Here is a 12,916-nt window from a genome sequence, read left to right as displayed (position 1 = left end):
TTAGACTTCCATAGCTTTCCTTAGTCTTTTGCTTTTTAATCTTAAAGCAATGCAATTGAGAGCTTAGATTACAAAATTCAAGGTGAAGTATCCCATTTGTGTTTTATCCAATTGTTTTGTTTTGGAAAGTAGAATCTCACACACTGTGAGCTCTAACTTAATCTATTTCTATAGATTTTTATTCAGGTTGATTACTTTTAAATATTTTGTAACTCTTAAAATTATTATTATCAATATAATGTTTTAGAAGATCCCTAAAAATTACTACTAAGAGGCTGGAGAGATGGCTCAGTGGTTAAGAGCACTAGCTGCTCTTCCAGAGGACCTAGTTTGATTCTCAGCATGAGGGCTCACAACCATCTGTAACTCCAGTCCCAGGGGATTTGCTGTCCCCTTCTGGTCCCTGTCAACACCAGCCATGCACTTAGTATACAAACATGCAAGCCGGCAAAACCTCTATACAAATAAAATAAAAATAAATAAATCCTTTGACAAACCGTTTTCTTTAAGTTACTACTAAGAAAGAATCCTTTATTGATGTGTTTCCAGGTTAAAGGGTATGCAAACCTTTAGATTAAATAAACATGACCACACTGCTGGGAGGAAAAATCTTATAGTAAAATTTAGATGTTTCATTGTTCATGATTTCATTGTCAGAATTGGCCATTAACTACTTTTAAATATAGCTTATTTATATGCTTAGCAAAAGGTAAAATTTGCCTTTCAGTGGACTTTACAGTTAATTTTTTTTTCTTTTGAGCTCTTTTGTTTTGTGTGTTGTTTGCTTTGTAGTGTTGGGATTCAAATCCCAGGGCTTCAGGTAAGCTAGGCAAGTGTTGTTTCTCTTAACTTTTAATTCACTTTGACCTTCCTGAGCACTGAAGTAATTTTGTACAAACCTAATTATTAAACTAGTAGATGTTTTGAAACTTTTAAAAAATGTTCTTATATTGTTTGTAAACTTAATGAAGTTCTAATTTAAAATTAGAGATATTAAATCAATTACACAATCACTATATTAAATTACAGTAACAGCAGTGAGATCTTCTTACATAATATTACAGATAATTAAAATGAACACGTGTAGTTTATTTTTTAGCCCCAAATTTTAATATCAAAGATTTGATTTGTCTTATCATTGTACCTAATTTTTTTTGTATCTTTACAGACTAAAGACATTTTTAAAGAAGAAAAATATTTCATCTGTCTATAGTGAATTATTGACAGATTTCTTTAGTCAAATCTCTGGAACTCTAAACCCATTGAGAGCAGGGCATGGTGATTTCATCCTAGAATTTAGGAGGCAGAGGTAGAGACAGGTGGATCCCTGGAATTTCAAGGATATCCTGGTCTACACAATGAGTTCCAGGCCAGCCAAGACTATATACTGTGACTCTGTCTCAAAAAACAAGCCAAACAAACAAAAAACCCACTTAGTCAGAGGGTCAAACACCAAACTTTTAAAAAAAGGAAGGTGGATAGTACATATAATTTATTTATATCCCTGGTTTGAAGTTCTGTCTCTACTTACTATGATATATAGATATAGATATAGATATAGATATAGATATAGATACTTATTGATGAAGTTGTAGGTCACACCATCATTGGTTTGGTGATAAAAAAAAAATGTCAAGTTCTGTCCTGAAAGCAAGACCAAGCAATTCAATTGATCCTTTATGTCTCTTTGAACCGGTTGAAATCTGGTACTATTTTTTTTTCTTTTTCTTTCTTTTTTTGTTTGTTTGTTTGTTTGGTTTTGGTTTTTCGAGACAGGGTTTCTCTGTGTACCTTTGCGCCTTTACTGGAACTCACTTGGTAGCCCAGGCTGGCCTTGAACTCACAGAGATCTGCCTGCCTCTACCTCCCAAGTGCTGGGATTAAAGGTGCGTGCCACCACCGTTCGGCCTGGTACTATTTTTATATCAATGTTATACACCTACAGACTTCAAATGATACCCATGATGTTATCTGGTTTGGGTCAGAATTCAGTGGTATTCTAGTAAAACTATGCTATTGGCATATTCATGGTATTACCCTTTAGTTTTTCCTGTCTTTTTCAGCACAGTGACTTACAGAATCAAATTTCACATATAGTACCATCTCACTTTTTTTGTAATGGAAATCCCATACCCTCTTACTCTTATTCACAAAGTCCTTCAGACTTAGCCACATTTTATAAGATATATAATAGATGTAATAAATAGTAAATTATTATATAAAATCTCTGAATATTGACTCCTTCATGACCTTTCTGCCCAACTTCTTTTTATCCCTTTTCTAGTTACTATAAGCAAAAAGCGTCTGATTCCTTCTCTTCTATTCCATTTATAAATTGTTAGGGTAGAAAAATAACCTGTTCCATGGCAAAGCATATAAGACATACAGTATTAAGAAGAAACAATTTTTGAAGTGAAGTTTAGCACAGTAAAGTAGAGCCCATAAGTTCAAGTAAGACTATCTAGAAATAGCTTTGATTTGTAGCTATTTAAGACAATTGCTTCAGCACCAAACCCTTTAAAACTCCATCCTATCACTTACTCTTGCCTTACTCTTTGGCTTGTGGTTTATTTGACCGTTGTCATTGCCCATTTTCTTCCTGCTACCATATCTGTTTGCAAAATATATTATGAACTAGATGTGGTTGAAAAAATTAGGTGGAGGCTGGAAGATCAGTTGAAGGTCATCCTTGGCTACTTAGTAAGTTTGAGGCCAACCTGCTACATAAAACCATGTCTCAAGAAAGCAAATAATAACAAATATGAGTACAAATGTCTCATGAGGATCACCTGGGAGCATTGTTTATAATTTGATTTTATTAAAAAATATGTAGCAAATTTTATATAAGTTATATACAAATTTAATTTTAAAATAAAATATTAATCAAGATTGCCTTACTGAAGAGTCCATTATAATTTGAATATTTATTCTTATTTTTTGCCATCAGTATTATTTTTTTATATTTTGTAAAAGTCTTTAATCAATTTCAGTACATACAAAAGAAAATCAAGTTTAATGTTTAATAATAATTCTTATTTGCTAAATCTGTGTTCATATAAAAATAACCATAAAGGATACATAAGTAAAAAAATATGTTTAAAAAACTAAGTTTCTGAATGTTACTACTCAAACAATACCATTATTAAATCATTATATTGCACCAATGCTAATGATTATTTACACTTATCATTTAGGATTTTCTGTCAGTATATTACAAGATAAATATTTTTGGTGTTCTAGAACTTATTGTCTATTATGCTTGTCTGCAGAGCGTTTACCCACCAACTCCACATTTCCCCAGAGTTTTCTTGAGTGAGAACAGCAGGAAATATTAGACAGAAGGATTTAGATTGTGGAGATAAACAGAAAATACAGGAGAGCCTGAGAGGGCTTGGAACCTATTCCAATGGGTCCTGACTATCTCTGCCCTAAGGTATTAAATGAAACACCAAGGGGTGGAGCAAAAGACCTTCCCCCAGCACAGCCAAGAAAGACAATCTTAGACACCTGCACTCAGGCCCGTGGTTCAATCATCCTCTCTATGCAGATCTGCTGGGTAAAGCCACGAGGGACCTGAAAATGGGCTCCCACAGGTCCCCTTTCTTTATATATATATAAAAACCCTCGATATTAAGAGCTCATAGCAATGCCATCAATATTCTAATGTTTTGTTCAATAGGGTTTTTCATATTGCACAAATCCAATAGTCCCTTGAAAATAAAAACAGATTTTTATGTATGTATTCATTTTCCTTTAAGTTTTTAGAGGATTCTGAGACTAGCACTCCTAAATGGTTTAGAATTTCTTCCTTCTTATGTAAAGATGTAAAATTGCTTATGAGATGAGTAAAAAGTTTCTACTAAATGAAAGCTAAGTGAATTTGTATTAAGATATTTGTGTTGTGGGACCAGTGAGATAGCTCAGCAGGTAAAGGCACTTGCCTCTAAACATGACAACTTTAGTTTGATCCCAGGCGCCAACATGATGGGAGTGACTCAACTCCTGAAAGTCATGTTCTGACCTCCACATACACACAAACATACAGAATAAATAAATAAATGTAATGAAAAATTTTAATATTTTATTTTTATATGTATATATCTGTACAAATGTATGTATGTATGGGTTTCTGTGGAAGCCAGAAGAAGGTGTCAGACCCACTGGGACTGGAGTTACAGATAGTTATAAGCTACCTGATATGGTTGCTGGGAACCAAACTTGGATCTTGTGGAAAAGCAAGAAGTACTCTTAACCATTAAGCCATCTCACCAGCCCCTAATTGGAAGATATTTTCATCCACACATGTACAAAGACACATAGACACATCCTTTAGTGAAATTCCTAGATTAACTTTGAACTTTTAATTAATATACTTTTTGTCTCTTATTCTGCTGAGTCACTAATTAGATTTTGTTTTTAAAATAGTATCAAAATTAATTCAGGCAAATAAGGATATTAAAAGATATAAAACAGAATTAGAAACTGAATATCCGAAGTTCTGAGTTACTTTTACTTTTACTTATTTATTTTGGTGCTAGGTGTTGAAACCAGAGCTTTGAGCATGCTAAGTATATGATGTACCAATGAACTCTACTCCCAGTCCATAACCATAGTTTGAATAATGATTGTTTAGAGAAAGATCACCATTTTGTATAGGTATTTCCTATAAGTTCAAACATTCCCTCCTAGAAGAAAGAGAAGACCAATGAAACTCATAAGGCTTAGGAAGCTCAGAAGATTATAAGAAGTAAGCAATTGCTGGGGAGAGAAAACTGGTAAAACTGCCTCCAAAGCCCTTAAGAAAAGCCTAAGCAAACCAATCAAGATTCACTAGGCACACATAAGAAAGAATACAGACTTAACAGATTTCTTCCCAATCAATTACTAAATATTAAAGAACAACAATAAATAAACAGCAGCAACAATAACAAATCTTGGATAGAATATTCTGATTTTCCAGATGATATTGTGGTTAAAAATATCCAGTTATAAAAATTAGCCAATTATGAGGTTTGCCTGTAATGAAGCTACAACAACAACAACAACAATACTATTCATGCACAGGCAGTTGAAAGGAGCAAGGAACAGGAATTATCCATCGGCAAATGCAGGTATGCTCAGAAAAGTAGAGGAAACCAGTATAAAATGAGTAAAAGAAACTATGGAAGTAATATCCTGACCAATAGAAAATATAAACATTGAGATAGACATCCTGAGTGAGGTAACCCAGACTCAGAAGGACAAACAAGGTATGTACTCACTCATAGGAGGATACTAGATGTAAAACAAAGATGACTAGACTGCTACACAACTCCAGGGAGGCTACCTAGAAAATGGGACCCTAGGAAAGACACAGGGATCACCCAATGACAGAGAAATGGATGAAATCTACATGAACAACCTGGACGACAGTGGGAGTGATGAAGGGCAAGGTTTGAGGGAAAGAAAGCTTAGGGGAGCAGGAGATCCCAGCTAAATCAGGAACAGAAAGGGAGAACAAGGAATGGTAGACCATGATGGATGAAGACTACATGAGAACAGGAGTGGGCACAGTGCTGGAGAGGTCCCCCGAGGTCCACAGTGATGCATCCTCTGTAGACTGCTGGCATTGGTCAAGAGAAAGCCTGATCTGACCTAGTCTGGTGATCAGATGGCCAAACACCCTAACGGTCATGCTGGAACTCTCATCCAATAACTGATGGAAGTGAATGCAGAGATCCTCAGCCAGGCCCCAGGTGGAGCTCCAGGTGTCCAACTGTCAAGAAAGAGGAGGGACTGTAAGAGTGTGAATTGTTGAGACCAAGATTGGAAAAAGCACAGGGACAAATAGCCAAACTAATGGAAGCACATGAATTGTGAACCAAAGGCTGTGGAGCCCCCAGCTGGATCAGGCCCTCTGGATAAGTGAGACAATTGAATAGCTTGATCTGTTTGGGAGGCACCCAGGCTGTGGGACCAGGACCTGTCCTTAGTGCATGAGCTGATTGTTTGGAACCTGGGGCTTACACAGGGACACTTTGCTCAGCCTGGAAGGAGGGGACTGGACCTGCCTGTACTGAATCCACCAGGTTTAAATGAATCCCCAGGGGAGTCTTGGCCCTGGAGGAGATGAGAATGGAGGGGGAGGGGATGGGGGAAGGTGGGGGGGGGGGCGGGAGTGTGGAGAACAGGGGAACCCATGGCTGATATGTAAAATTAAAACTACACAAGCAAAAAGAAAAGGTACAGAGTAGAAATTTTGAAGTTGAAAAGCAAATCATCCAAATGAAAAAGCAGCAAATTTGAACAGACAGAAGAAAGAAGTACAACCAGAAGACTTGAAGAAAAGGGGGAAGCTAATAGAGACCTGCAGAAAGTTCTCAAGCATACCAAAATAAATATAATAGGAGTGCTGAGATGATAGAAGAGGAAATAGAATGTTTGAAGAAACCCTTGAGGAAAATAATGACACAGAAGTTCAGTGAACTCTGCATAGATAAACTGAAAATAAATATCATAATCAAACTGTCAACATTATAGTCAAGAAATGTAAAACTACAGAAGAAAGTAGTGAGAAAGAAGCAATGTATCATAGACAAGAGATCTGCAATAACTAACAGAAGATTTTTTTCATCTGAAATCATGAAGACTAGATGGCAGTGGGATAGCTTTCAACATGCTGAAAGAAGATATCTATTAAGGATCCTTTATATAGAAAGATAATTCTTCAAAAAATGAAGTATAAATTAAGATATTCTCAGATAAACAAAATTTGAGGAAATCTTGATGCCTACCTACTGGAAATAATAATAAACATGCCCTACATGAAATTTTTAGGGTAGGTTCTATAGTTTTGACAGAAAGTATTTGTTAATATCTTGAAACCCTATAGAAATAAAGACCACAATTAAAAAGAAAACTCTCTCTATAAAAGACAGTATAAATACATGTTTTACAACATGACACCAATATGTAGCATTGGCTGACCTGAAACTCATTATATAGACTAGGCTAGTCTTAAATTCACAGAGATCTGCCTGCCTCTGCCTTCCAGGTAAGAATAAAAGCTTGTGCTACCACACCTGGCTATAAATACAGTTTTATTGTACCTACATTTCTCCTAACTGACTTAAAAGATAACTGCATAAAGTAGTATTGTAAAACTGTGTTAATAAGACCATTGTGCAGTAGGGTCATCCCCAGATGACTAATAAAAGTACTCAATATACCAGAAGAAATGACAAGATAATATAAATGCTATAGCTGATAATATCTGTACAACATCAAAGAAGTCACTGGTATAGGAATACAAGAACAAAAAGGGCATAGCAAAGTTTCTAATATAAATCCTACCTTACTGGTAATAGTATTAAATATAAATGAATTAAAACTAATTTCAAGGCAGAGATTGGCACAATGAACAAAAAACATGTCCTATAATAGATTATCTACAAAAAGCACATTTTATTTTTATTACATTTATTTGTGTGTGTGTATGTTTGCATACAGTGTGCATGTACACACTCCACAACATGTATTTGGTGATCAAGGGACAACTTATAGGAGTTGATTCTCTCCATCCATCATGTGGGTCCCAGTAATCAAAGTCAGGTCATAATGCTTGACAGCACACACCTTTACCTATTGAGCCATTGTTCTGCCTTGAGTCACATTTTAGATTCAAAAGGCATTTAAGTTGAAATGTTAGGAAAAAATTTATCATTCAAACCATAACCAAAAGAAATTTAAAATACCTCTACATAAAACAGAAATTTGTATTTAATGATACTTTATTTTAAGGCTGAAGAGATAGCTCGGTCAGTGAATTTAAATTCAGTCCTCAAAACCCATGTTAAAAAGTCAGCAGGGTGGCTTCTGCTTGTAATTCCTGTACTGGGTACAGGGTATAGCAGAAACAGATCTCAGAGTGCTCTGACTAGCCAGTCTAGCCAGGTAGGTAGGAGAGCCTGTCTCAAAAAGCAAGGTGGTTAGTAACTGAGGAGTAACACTCAAGGTTGAGCTCCGACTTTTACATCATGTACCCACATACACATGAAGAGAGGAGAAAAGGCAGGGAGAGAGGGAGAGGGAGAGAGAACGAGAACAAGAATAAGAATAAGAACAGGTTGGAGAGAGGGGAGAGATTATGGCAAGGTTACAGAGTTACTATACAGAAGTCTGTTGTTTTGTTATATACTAGCAATGAGCTATTGGAATTTGACATTTAAAATAGAAAAATATTATATTAACATAAATTGAAATGCTTATGTATAAACTTAACAAGAGTTACATAAAGAAAATTTGAAACTTACGACTTTTTAAAGATCATAATAAATGGGGAGTCTTTCTCATATTTGTGGCTAGGAAGACAGTACTGTTCAAGGTCAGTTCTTTGCAAGTTAATCTATAGATTCATTGCATCTAGCTAACTACCTTTTGGATATTGACAAAGTGATTCTAAAGTTATATAAAGAGGCAAAATATCTAGAATAGCTATCGTATTAGTCTAGAAGAACAAAGTCACAGGGCCAATGCTCAACTCCAGTGCTTACTTTAGAGCTACAGTCATTAGGACTGTGGCTGTCAGTGGAAGAATAAATAGGTAGACTAGATCTCAGAAATAGAGCCACACAAATAGAGAAGTCAGTCTAGTGGGAGAAAGACAATCTCTTCAGTAAGTAGAGCTGTAGAGTAGCACATCCTCATGTAAAGCAATGACACTGGTAGAGATCAGAATGGGAATAAAGCAAGTTGTCTGCACTCATCATTCCTATTTAAAATATCGCCAGGAGCAATCATAGCAAGTTAGGAAAAGTTAATATATACATATAGATAGGAAATGAAGAAATGAAGGTTCAGTTGCAGATAACATGTGAGTCTGTGTACAAAATCTCTAGGGAAAAAGCCTATAACTAGTGAAAATGATGGAACAAATATACTAAACAATTATATACTATATACAAGAAACTGTAGTTTAAAATGCAAAACCATTTAGAATTAGGTAAAACAAAACCAAACTCTTAAGTATAAACCACACAAGGCATATATAAAACTGTTTGTTACATTGAAAACAACTATAAAATCCTAATGAAAAGAAACAATCTCTAAATAAGTGGAGGCCAATAATAATAATAAAAAAAAGAAGCTATGAATTTGAGAGTGAGAGGGGATGGTAGAGGCTGGATGAAGGCATGGGACAGGATGGAGGGAAGAAAGGGAAGGGGGAAAGTGATGTAATTCTATATTAGTAAAAAATGTATTAGAAATGATATAAAATATTTCTGCTCCTCGGGAAGTCTACTGTGGCTATGTCTGGTAGAATTTTTCTGTTTTAGGCAACATTGCTCTAATTTCTGTGCTTATGGATCTTTGACGTAAAAATTGACCACATAGTAATGCCATAAATAAATGAAGACATGTATGCTGTTCTTGGATTGACTGCTCAGCATAGCAATGTATCTATTCTCCCCAACAATCTCACAATTTAATACAGTTTCAATTTAGTTCTCAGCAAGAATTTTTGTGGGTATAAGAAACCTTATCCTAAAGTGTTTACGGAAAGGAAAAAAAAGAACAAAAATAGCCAAACAAACAAACAAACAAACAAATAAATAAATAAAGCTTTAAAAAACAAACATAAGAAGGTAGGAAGAATCAATCTAATCTCTTTTTTTGATACACAATTGAGTGTGTTAATGATGCTGAGTTAGACACAGAGATTAATAGAACAGTTTGGATTTTATAGTGGTTGCCACAGCACAAATAGAACTATTTTCAATTTATTTATTTATTCATTGTGCACATACACACATGTTAAAAATCAGAGGATGTCTAGATAGAATTACTCACTCTACCACATGAATTCTGGAGACAAAATTCAAGTTGTTAGGCTTGGCATCAAGAATCTCTTGAGCCATCTCAACAGCTCCCAACTGATTTTTGACAGATTTAAACCGAATTCAGTGGAGAAAGCATCTTTTTAAGCAAATGGTAGTAGAGAAATTGGACATCCATAGGCCAAAAGTGGACTTCAGTCTAAACTTGTTTAAGACTTATTCAAAGTGGCTCATAGATTTAAATGTAAAATTTAAAGCTATATCACTTATATAATATACCAGAAAATTGTGTCTATAAAATTAGATGAAGAATTCTTAGACATTATAGTAAGAAAATAATTTAGTTACAGGTTAAGAAAAAGTCCAAGTCCTAACCAAGTACACAGTACTATGTTCAGTATCATTATTCATTAAGGAAATCAAAGTCAAAATGACGTGTTACTATATACTTAGTGGAAAACTTAGATTAAAAATAATGATACATTTTTCTGTCAGCAATGCAGAAAAAAATGGCTCTTTCATATGTTGCTACTGGGACTATTAAGTGGTTTTATAACTCTGGAAAATAAAAAGTTAAAAATTCTAAGCAAACCCTTTCCATACAACTCAGCCATTAAATTACAAGAAAACATACATCCTAGAGAAATGAAAATATATGTTCACGGCAAGATCATAATCAAGTTTTCATTGTAGTTCTATTCATACTAGGTAAAATTTGGAAAGTATTGAAATACATTACAGTGGGCTAGTAGTTAAATAAACTGTGGTACATCTGTGTTGTGGAATACTACTCCACAATAAAAAGAAAAATAGCAATTCATTGAACAGTTTAATGGATCTCAAAGATTGTGCTTCATTTTAAAAAACTACCTGTAAATATCATGTATCATATATACTCCTTTATGCAAGTTTCAAAGTGATAAAAGTTTAGAACTGCAAGACAGTAATACTTGTCTGCTATGTGGCACTGCAGTGTTACAGTAAAAATCATGAAATATAATCATTGTGATTTCAAAGGAATAGAATTGGGCTCATTGTGGAGTATCTTTGTGGAACACAACTGATTTCCATTTTGTTGGTGACAAGAATTTGCACATAATGATAAAATGGAATAATTCTACATATAGTGCATTAATGCATGTAAAACTGTGAAACCAAAATGAGGTCTATTATTTGTATCAGTGTCAATTTCCTGTATTTGATATTGTACTGTGGTTGTATAAGATGTTACCAAGGGAAGGAAGGACTGGGTTAATGATATAAAAAGCCTCTTCATATTATTTTTGCTCATGTATAATTATTCTAGAATAAGAGATGTTCTTTAAAAGTTTCTTTGTGGTTTGTACAGTCTTCTACAAGAGTAATAATTATCTGCCAAATATTCAAGAGTATAAGAAAACACATTTTAACTAAAGGTTTGGGTTTCTGATAACTCAAATTGGTATGTACAGGCAAATCATGATTGATATAACTGAGAGCATCATCAAACACTGTTAGTTGCTTTCCCTAGGAAACATGAATATTCAATAATTCTAATTTACATAATGAATTTACGTTCATTTTGTAGGATAATTACTAGTTTAGCTAATTAATCTATATATCCCCTCCTTCTGCATGCAGAAAGCATGTGAAAAACCTTTTCTTTGCAGTGATATTCCATAGTGTCAGTCTTTCTTCTGCCATGGCATGTATAGAACTAACAGAGAAAATATCAAGATATTAAGGTTTATACTTCAGTTTTGTCATGTAAAATACTTTAGAGTTCCTCATCAGTTTCATCAAGCATTTATGAAGTCCAGGTCACAGATTTAATGAATCAAATTGTAATTTGTGAATTAGTATTTGAAGTGAAAACACCCATTCATTCAAATGTTATTGAATTATTCTGCATGTGCTGCATCTTATGCATGTGAAGCATAAATTCATTTTATTGTGGAGTTATCACATAATCATCTTTAGAATTGATATTATTAAATATGGATTCCTGAAAATCATGAAACTATTGGCTATGACTAATACTTTTAATCACTTTATTTTTTGATAGTTCAATGGAGAAAACAGAAACGATTTTGTATTAAATGAAGTATTTGAGCAAAACTGATTGGAGACCATCTTCCAGCTAGTTGTATAATTTTCTACAGAATGTCTATTTTCACTGTTTCTGATCATAGTTCCCATTTAATTACAGCATGGATCACTGACTAGTATGTTCTAAAAGACAATTTCCCATTAGTTTTTTCCCCCATACTATTGAAGCATATATTAAGAGCAAAAGGGATTCATGTATTTTTGTACTTCATGCATGTTAGGTAATAGATTTTGTGCTTTTTAGCAAATTACATTGATGCTACATCTTTGGCTATTTTGAGAGAGATTACTTGTGGTGCCATGGCAATTGTTTCTGGATAGCTACATTTAAAATAAGATGCACGCTTTCCTAATGTGAGGTTTCTGATTGTCTTGTTAATCATATCCTGCAACTAGTTCTGTCAGAAATTGCTAATGTATCTCTTAAGTGGAGCAAATTACAGTGACTATTCTTGTGATCAGCCATGGGGAAAAAGAAAGCTCTGATTTCTTACATACTTTTACTTTACCCTGTAAGAATGTGGAGACAATTTAGTCCAGATTACCTGTTCCTATAAGTATATGGCTGTTTGTTAACTAAAATGACTCAGACTCACTAGGTATAATTCTAGATGTGAACATTTAATATGTTGACTATAATTCCTGATATCAATGTTATAAATGGCTCTTAATCTGATTTTCCTATCTCACATACTAGATGTGTTGATAAAGAGGCTGTCATGTTTACATGTTTATATATTAGTGCTCTCAAAGCCCTTTGGTTTATATATTCAATTTCATTTTAATGTCACCTTCAGGAAATATAACACTATGAAAAACTGTAAAACGAAAGCCTCTGCTCAATATGTATTCTGAAATAAAATAGTATTTTAAGGTTGTCTCACCTTTACCATATGTAGATTTTTAAAATTTTCCCTATTTCCCTTGTTCTTATACAAACAGCTAACTATTCTTTCAAATCTTTTTTTCATTCTTTACATTATGTTAGAGAATTCCTCTGGAAGCCATAAAAA

The 12,916-nt window shown here is 34.1% G+C and overlaps 1 protein-coding gene across 16 annotated transcripts in view; it reads left to right on the top strand.

Moving 5' to 3' along the window:
- The window catches only part of Cask (calcium/calmodulin dependent serine protein kinase), a 340,650-nt gene that overhangs the window by 68,709 nt on the left and 259,025 nt on the right, over positions 1-12,916 (top strand). The window lies entirely within an intron of this gene.

The sequence above is a fragment of the Onychomys torridus genome, chromosome X, assembly GCF_903995425.1.
Source record: "Onychomys torridus chromosome X, mOncTor1.1, whole genome shotgun sequence".
Taxonomy (NCBI): Eukaryota; Metazoa; Chordata; class Mammalia; order Rodentia; family Cricetidae; genus Onychomys; species Onychomys torridus.
The sequence above is the reverse complement of the archived record's forward strand: the minus strand, read 5'-3'. Positions and strand labels throughout refer to the sequence as shown.